The sequence below is a fragment of the Pistacia vera genome, unplaced genomic scaffold, assembly GCF_008641045.1.
Source record: "Pistacia vera cultivar Batoury unplaced genomic scaffold, PisVer_v2 Contig503, whole genome shotgun sequence".
NCBI classification, from domain to species: Eukaryota; Viridiplantae; Streptophyta; class Magnoliopsida; order Sapindales; family Anacardiaceae; genus Pistacia; species Pistacia vera.
The window spans coordinates 1,204,669-1,211,915 of NW_022196339.1; positions in this window are offsets into that span (position 1 = coordinate 1,204,669).

Below are 7,247 nucleotides of genomic sequence, written 5' to 3' on the forward strand. Positions count from 1 at the left end.
TTGGTGAGTCTCTCCATAACAAGGTAAATAATCCCAACCCAAGTTGAGATTTAAGATTTTCTTGATTAGGGTTTTAATAGAATGATGTATGTATGTGATATACATGTGATATGCCGGTATGGAGCTTAAATAGAGATTTCTATGCCTTGTGATTGTTTATACTTTCAAATATAAGATGAGTTGTAGTTGGAAGGTATTTTGAGATGAAATTGAAGGGTATTGTGGAACCTTTTTTTGGAAGTGTTTTTATTTGGCAGTTTTTGTGGTTATGTGAAGGTTTTCTCCCCATTTTGGATAGTTAGAAAAAGTTTTAGAATCATTGCTATAGAGTTTTATAATGCACTTGGTTGTTTGATGAAATGCCTAATAAAGATTTGAGTATGAGTAGTGAACCTTAATTCTTGCAACTTGCATGTTGGCATTTCATAAGTGCATTGGTGGAGATGAACCATCCATAGGCACTAATTGTACAATTGGAAAGTGACCTAAGAAAGTGTAGGAAACTTGTGTATCAATTACTCTATGAGTAGAGAGCTTGTGGATGCAACTACTCTAAGGATAGAGAGGATGAAAAATACTAGAATGAGTAAACTAGAAGAGTAGTAGAGATGGTTGATGCTTTGTGATCATCACCCCTTTTTGGGAATCGGGCTGATGCGTTGTGATCACCACCCGAATAGCCCTTAGAGATGGGTCGATGCTTTGTGATCGTCACCCGATGAGTAGTAGGAATGGTGAATGCTTTGTGATCCCCACCCGTTAGTCTTAGAGAAAGGTTGATGCTTTGTGATCATCATCCGACATTTACTAGAGGTGGGTTATGCTTTGTGATCATCACCCAACAGTAAATAGAACGGGTTAATGTTTGGTGATCGTTACCAAAAGTCATGAGAAACGGGTAGGTGCTAGGTGGTTTCCACCCATAACTATGAAAACGAGTAGGTGCTTTGTGATCCCCACTCGGTAGTCCATAAGACGGGTTGTACTGTGTGTTTCACCCGATAGTCATGGAGAGTGAATGGTGCTGTGTGAGCGCCATTCGGCGCGTCGCCGCGTGAAGATGGCAGACGTTTAGTAGAAACGAAATAGAATCAGAAATAGTATAGGAAAAATTAGGGTAATACATACGGGGACAGACAGATAGAGAGTTTTCTTACAGCATTATTTGTGCTCACCCCGTTATTTTCCTTTGTGGTGCAGGATCTAGGTGTTAATGCAGTCGGAGGGGCGTCGGCAAGCGAGGAACAATAGCTACATTGTTTCCCCCTGTTTTGTCTTTTAAAATGAATTTTTGTAAACAATACTCTTTGTGTATAAAAGACATATGACTTATAATGAAAAGAAAGTTTTGGCGCCAATTTTCTATTGTTATTTGCATGCATTGTACAGTTTTCAGCAGTTTACAGCCTCCTTATTCGTAAGAAAAGTGCCAATTTATACACCTTTGAGGTTGTAATGAATGTTTTGCGAGTTGCCTTAACACATGGAAGTTCTCGTCCATTCATTTCTTGAATGAGATGGGTTGGTATGAATATCTTTGAGCAGATATGGATTTGACAGCTAGTACAAAAGAAATTTATTGAACTGACATAAGCGTGACTTTTTAGGCTAACACCCTCTTTCAGTTCCCCCTCTAAAATGCGCCGTTCTCCACCTCTAGCTCTAAACAAGCTGAGGGTTACATCTTCACCGAAGGTGTTTTTAATCATCTCAATTTACTTTATATCTACTTCAATATCACATGTAAGCTTTCATTTCTTGTGTATATGCTTGGGTGCTTCATTTAATTAAATTCTTGTTTGTACGTTAATGTATTGTATTTTGTTGTGTTGATATTTATTTGCTTTGGTTGATTAGTTAAATGGTTCATAATTTCTGTTTTTGTTATTGCTTGTGAATGGCTATCATGTGTTTGACAAAATTCCCCGATGAGAAACACACCCCTACTCTTAATTATTAATTAAAAGTTCGGCCATGGTTTGGTTGTCACAAAGGAGAACCATGGATGAGTATGGAGCAAAGAAAGCAAGAAAGCGGTTAATTTTGTGTAAGATGTCGAAATTGGACCAAAGATACAAGTATCACAAGCCTAGGAAGCTACCAATTATATTTTACTAATTTAGTGTGGGAGCCATTAAAATAATTAAATAAAACTAATTAGACATGCTTTTGTTAGGTGAATAAAATTAAATTCGACAAGTTACACTATTTACATCTTCGTGCTAATTAAGATTAGATTCTTCAATTGCATAATTTGAACTTTTATAACAATTGATCCTCGACTTTTTTTATTAAATTGCCGAGCGCAAGTGAAGGTGTCTTCGTTAGTTAAGTTACCCTGAAATTTTAAATTAATCAACAGTTCAATTTGACAAATTACTGATGATTGTCAAGGAAACTCCTTAGCAAGAAAGCTGTTAGTTGCCATAATAATCTCCATAAAATAGCAATATATGAATAGTAACCGTGCATCAAGAATTGACTTTTTTTCAGTTTGCGTTTTCTAGTAATTTTTATTTATTATAGAAAAAGAAGAAATGGAGTTATTTGTTTCTTGGCTTATGTAAATTTAGATGTTTGTTTACTCTGAATATGATAGAGATTTAGGAGAAAGTTAGGGTTTTTGTTATAGAGGATAGAGCTAGTGAGTGACAAATGCTAATGCTTGTTAATAGGATGAACAAACTGGAATGTATTCTTAGTATTGTAGTTGAAATTATATATTTAGTTATTCTCTAGTCTGTAGTATTGCAGTTCAATGCAGTTATTTTTGTGATAGTTACTAAAGGAGAGACATTTGTATACAAGATGAGTAACTCTTCTGCCAGACAATCCTGAAAACAAAAAGCAAGATCCTTACGGCCTAAGAAACAACTTCCTTTAAGCGCAAGCGAGAGTCTTTCAAAAAGATTGTGAGTAAATGCCTCACGTTTTCGTTTTAAATTTCTTATATTAGTGGAAACCCTTTTTTTGGGAGTTCTATTGCTTTTTTTGTATTTTTATTCATGTACTTTGGTGCGCAGTGCAACACATGATGTACGGTTTTGGTGATTATCCTAATGTAAGTAATTGTAACTGTCTTTCAACTTTTTCTTTTTTTTCCCCTCATCAACAGGATTGGGACACTGAATTGTTTTGATGAGCAATCTCAAATTTAATATTTTGTTTGTTATGCATGGAACTGTATATGCTATTTGTGATGATATGTTATCTACTAATTTTATTTTGGTTCGTGTGGATATGACCAAACCATAACTTTTAAAAAGCTCTATTAGCAACCTCTATCAGACCTGAATTAGCTCATTTCCCTGCATGCCCTAATTTTCATATGAAATTACTCTGATGTTTAAATTCAGCTAATCTAAACATTAGATTGGCTTTAGTAATCCGGGACAATTTTTTTCTTCTTCTTTTTTTTTTTCCCCTTAGGATGACTTTTCTTCTTCATTCCATAAATTACAAATTGCTTTCATTGCCATGGTTACTTTTTGTTCATTAGGGTTACTTGTTGTTCACTCAGTTGACTCTAGCCAGTTGGTTTGGGGGATTTTGTGAATTTGGTAAGATAAACCCAGAAAATAGTGGCAAGATTCTTTTCATACTTTTGAAGTTTGCCTCAAAATAATGTGAAAATTGTTTGCATGTTTTATTACTTGTTTTAAGTGGCCTGTAGCTTAAAACTTTTTGCAGTCCGCATAATCCGAAACGAAATAATCTTTTTCAAGCCTCCTGAACGTATGTCCTGAAATATACCTGCATGCAATACTATATTATCCGATGGTGTTTATTCTCTCTCTGAAGATATCACTCTAATGAATTGATGTATATTTCACTTGAATGACTATTTCATGCCATTATAATAATTCATTCTTCATTAACAGCTAGAGACTAGTCTCCATGTGGTCAAATTTTACTTTTACATGATTCTATGGAACTGTTGTTATTTTGTTATGGAATTTATAATGATACGCATTTTGCTCTTTTAAATTATGTCTAGTTTGATGTTGTATGAATTTCTTGTTTTGTTTCACTCACCACTCTCCAGAAACTTTGACACCTTGTGGAGGACATAGTTGTGGAATATGAACAGATTTGGTATGCGTTCTTTCTGATTAGTACCATCTATTTATTCTCTGATAAATAACATCGTACATATATCCACTTTTTGTAGAGGCAGATAAAGCACAGGATATTGGCTCAAAGAGAGAAAGTTATCAGTTAGGATCTTCATATTTAATCAGAAAGGATCTTTCATGAGAGCTTGTTTAGTTCACCTTGTTATTAAGGGCAGTTGATTTTCCCACCTGGGTTTTTATATTTATTTCTTGCTTATCCAAAAAATAAACTTCAATGCACCTTCATAATAAACTTTCTCTAATAAAAAATTCCATTGTTATGCCACCAGATGTCCATTTATTCTATACTGTAAAATCTTAGCACAATGATTAAATTATTACTTGAAAGATTTAGTATGAGATATTTCCTTGGCTTTTGTGGGATATGGAAGGTGGTATAATGCAATTGTCTTTTTCTTGCTTTTTGTATTTGAGGAAGTTTGGTGCTTTAAAACTATACTTTTATGGTGTTATTGAAATATTGGTTGAAATTTTTATTGACCTGGTAGGATTTGCCAAAACTTAATCGCTAAAACAAGCAAGGAAAGATTTTGAGGTTGATGAAGAAAACTGGCATCAACAGAGTGATTAATACGTGAGTCAGACCTACAATTTCAAACACAACCAGAAGCATGCCATGCAAAACAGAATCCGTGGATTGTTTGAAAGGCACTGGCATATGAGAAAGTACTCTGGTTGGGATTTGTATATGAAGTTACATTGTATGCAATCTATCTACTGCTAGAAGAAGGTTATTCATGCCTGCCCATGGTAAGAGCTTCTTCGTCGATGGGTTCAGAATGATTGTATATTATGTTAGGAAGACTAAGCATTATGCAACTAACCTAGCAACACACCAGATTAAAATAATTTAGAAAATGGATGGAAATTATTTATTTTCATATCCGCTTGTGCCACTCCTTCTATCTTTAGTTATTGTTTCATCTTCGTCTTCATCATTGACTTGTTATGCAATCTCCTAACTTTGAAATTATATCTTGAAAGCAGAGGAAGTCTCTCATTTCGGGCTTGGCTTGCGGTGACTCAACTTAATTTAATGCCTATGCGCTCGGTGTCGGCCTTTCTAAGGGCTTGTAGGTTTAGTGGTGGGTGTTGTTGGACTCTTTTTAAAACAAAAATAACGAAATAAATTCCAGGTTTTAAAAATTAGATTCATGGAATATTTAATTATTTTATAAAGCACATGGCTGATGGCTCATCAAACTCCAATTCTTGGCCACTGGCATTCCTATCAATAAGTATTTGTATGAAATGATGGAGGTATTTTGATAACTAATAAATATTTTATGATTTTAGCTTAGAATAAGTGACTAAGAGAGAAATTACACTAATTCCAAACTAAGCTCCATTTTTTTTTTCATCGTCAACATGCTTTTAAGATTTTGATAAATGTTTTATAAAAAGCACAATTTAATTAAAGTTACTATCATGTAGCAAGATAATATGCCTCCAGGGAAATATTTTTATCTATTTATTTTACTAATTTGTGAGACCTTTTAACCTTTAATTTCTAAAGCCAATTTCTTTTTTCCGTTGTAAATTTTAAATAAGTAATATTACTTACAAAATCTTCTAACAAAGAGTTCAATTGAATATAAAGTGATGTGATATTATTCTTTAAATGACATATCAATAATGAGTTGTCTTTGTATATTCACTCTACAGGTTATATTTTCCACATCATTTGTTAATATTATTCATTTTAAATGCTTGCATTATTAGTATTATGTACTGATTGAGTCAACACAACTCTCTTGTAGAATTACAAATTCCAAATTATTTTCCTTTATTGCAAGTTGGTATGGCAGGGACACATGTTCTCTTAATTAATTTCTAAGAAATTTCCTTGTAATAAATCTGTAATTTCGGTAAAGTTATTGGTTGATGAATTTTGAATATCATATTAACTTGACCAAAACTTACATATTATGGTCCACCACACTTTAGTTTGATTTTGATATTTATCAATCATTCTTGATATATAAAATTATGAAGGATTGATTTATTACCATTTGAATTATTGATTATGTAAGTATTAAAGTAATTATTAACATGATATCTTTCTAAGAAATTTCCTAACACTTTGTCAATAATTTCAGTCCGATTGGTAGTTGCTTTCACACTAACGAGTTGAATTCAATCATAATCAGATATTTCATTTAAACTATTTTTGCAATGACGAACCCAAATAATTGAATTGTAATTGAATCCATTAATTTGTGTTTTTCTATGAGAAGATAAGTACTTTTTGTTTAATCATCTTTCTTGGTGGGGTGCATCACCTGGGAAACAAACCAGGGTACCGTTTTGGGGGGGTGGCACCATTTCCACCATCTGTGTTCTTCTCTACTCTCTTTCATTCCAACACTATTTTTACCTAACATTTATGAGCAAGTGTTTGCCACTTGCCTTAATGGTAAATTTTGAAGGGAGAATTTAATTAGTGGGTGACGTTGTCATTTTAATTTCAATTTTCAATCATTTACTCCATTTATATTTTGCTAAGTGGGGAAGTTTAAAACCATCATTTTATTCTAGAAGCCCTAATATAAAAAAAGAATCTTTTCCATACTGAGCTAACATTGATGAAAAGATCATTTCATTATGATGATTAGGAGCTTGAAGAGATATATATTGAAATTAAATAAAGAAGACAATACGACAATCCCACACATAGAAAGACACCCGATTTACGTATTTCGGCACATCTTGGTTGCACTCCCAGATGTTGCAAATACTAAAATAAAGCATAATAGTATTAGTCTAATACACTCACAATAAACCCAAACCCATTGTTACATATATATATATATATATATATATATAACACTTTATTATTAGAGATAAGCATCAAATTAAACTATCTTTCATTAATATCTATTTTCAAAATAAATTGTTACCATATTGAGCATTTAATAACATTCCATTTACTTACTTATATGTCATCCATGGCCATGGATATATTACTAACAAGATAAGGAAAACTTGTTCATTATGATTTTTTTTTTTCCCAATAAGTGCTTTAAGAATACTTCCTGCAACAGTAGAGTTATTATTCAGATTAGAAAAAGTTCAACCGATCTTTTCAAGTATACTACACTAACATTGCTG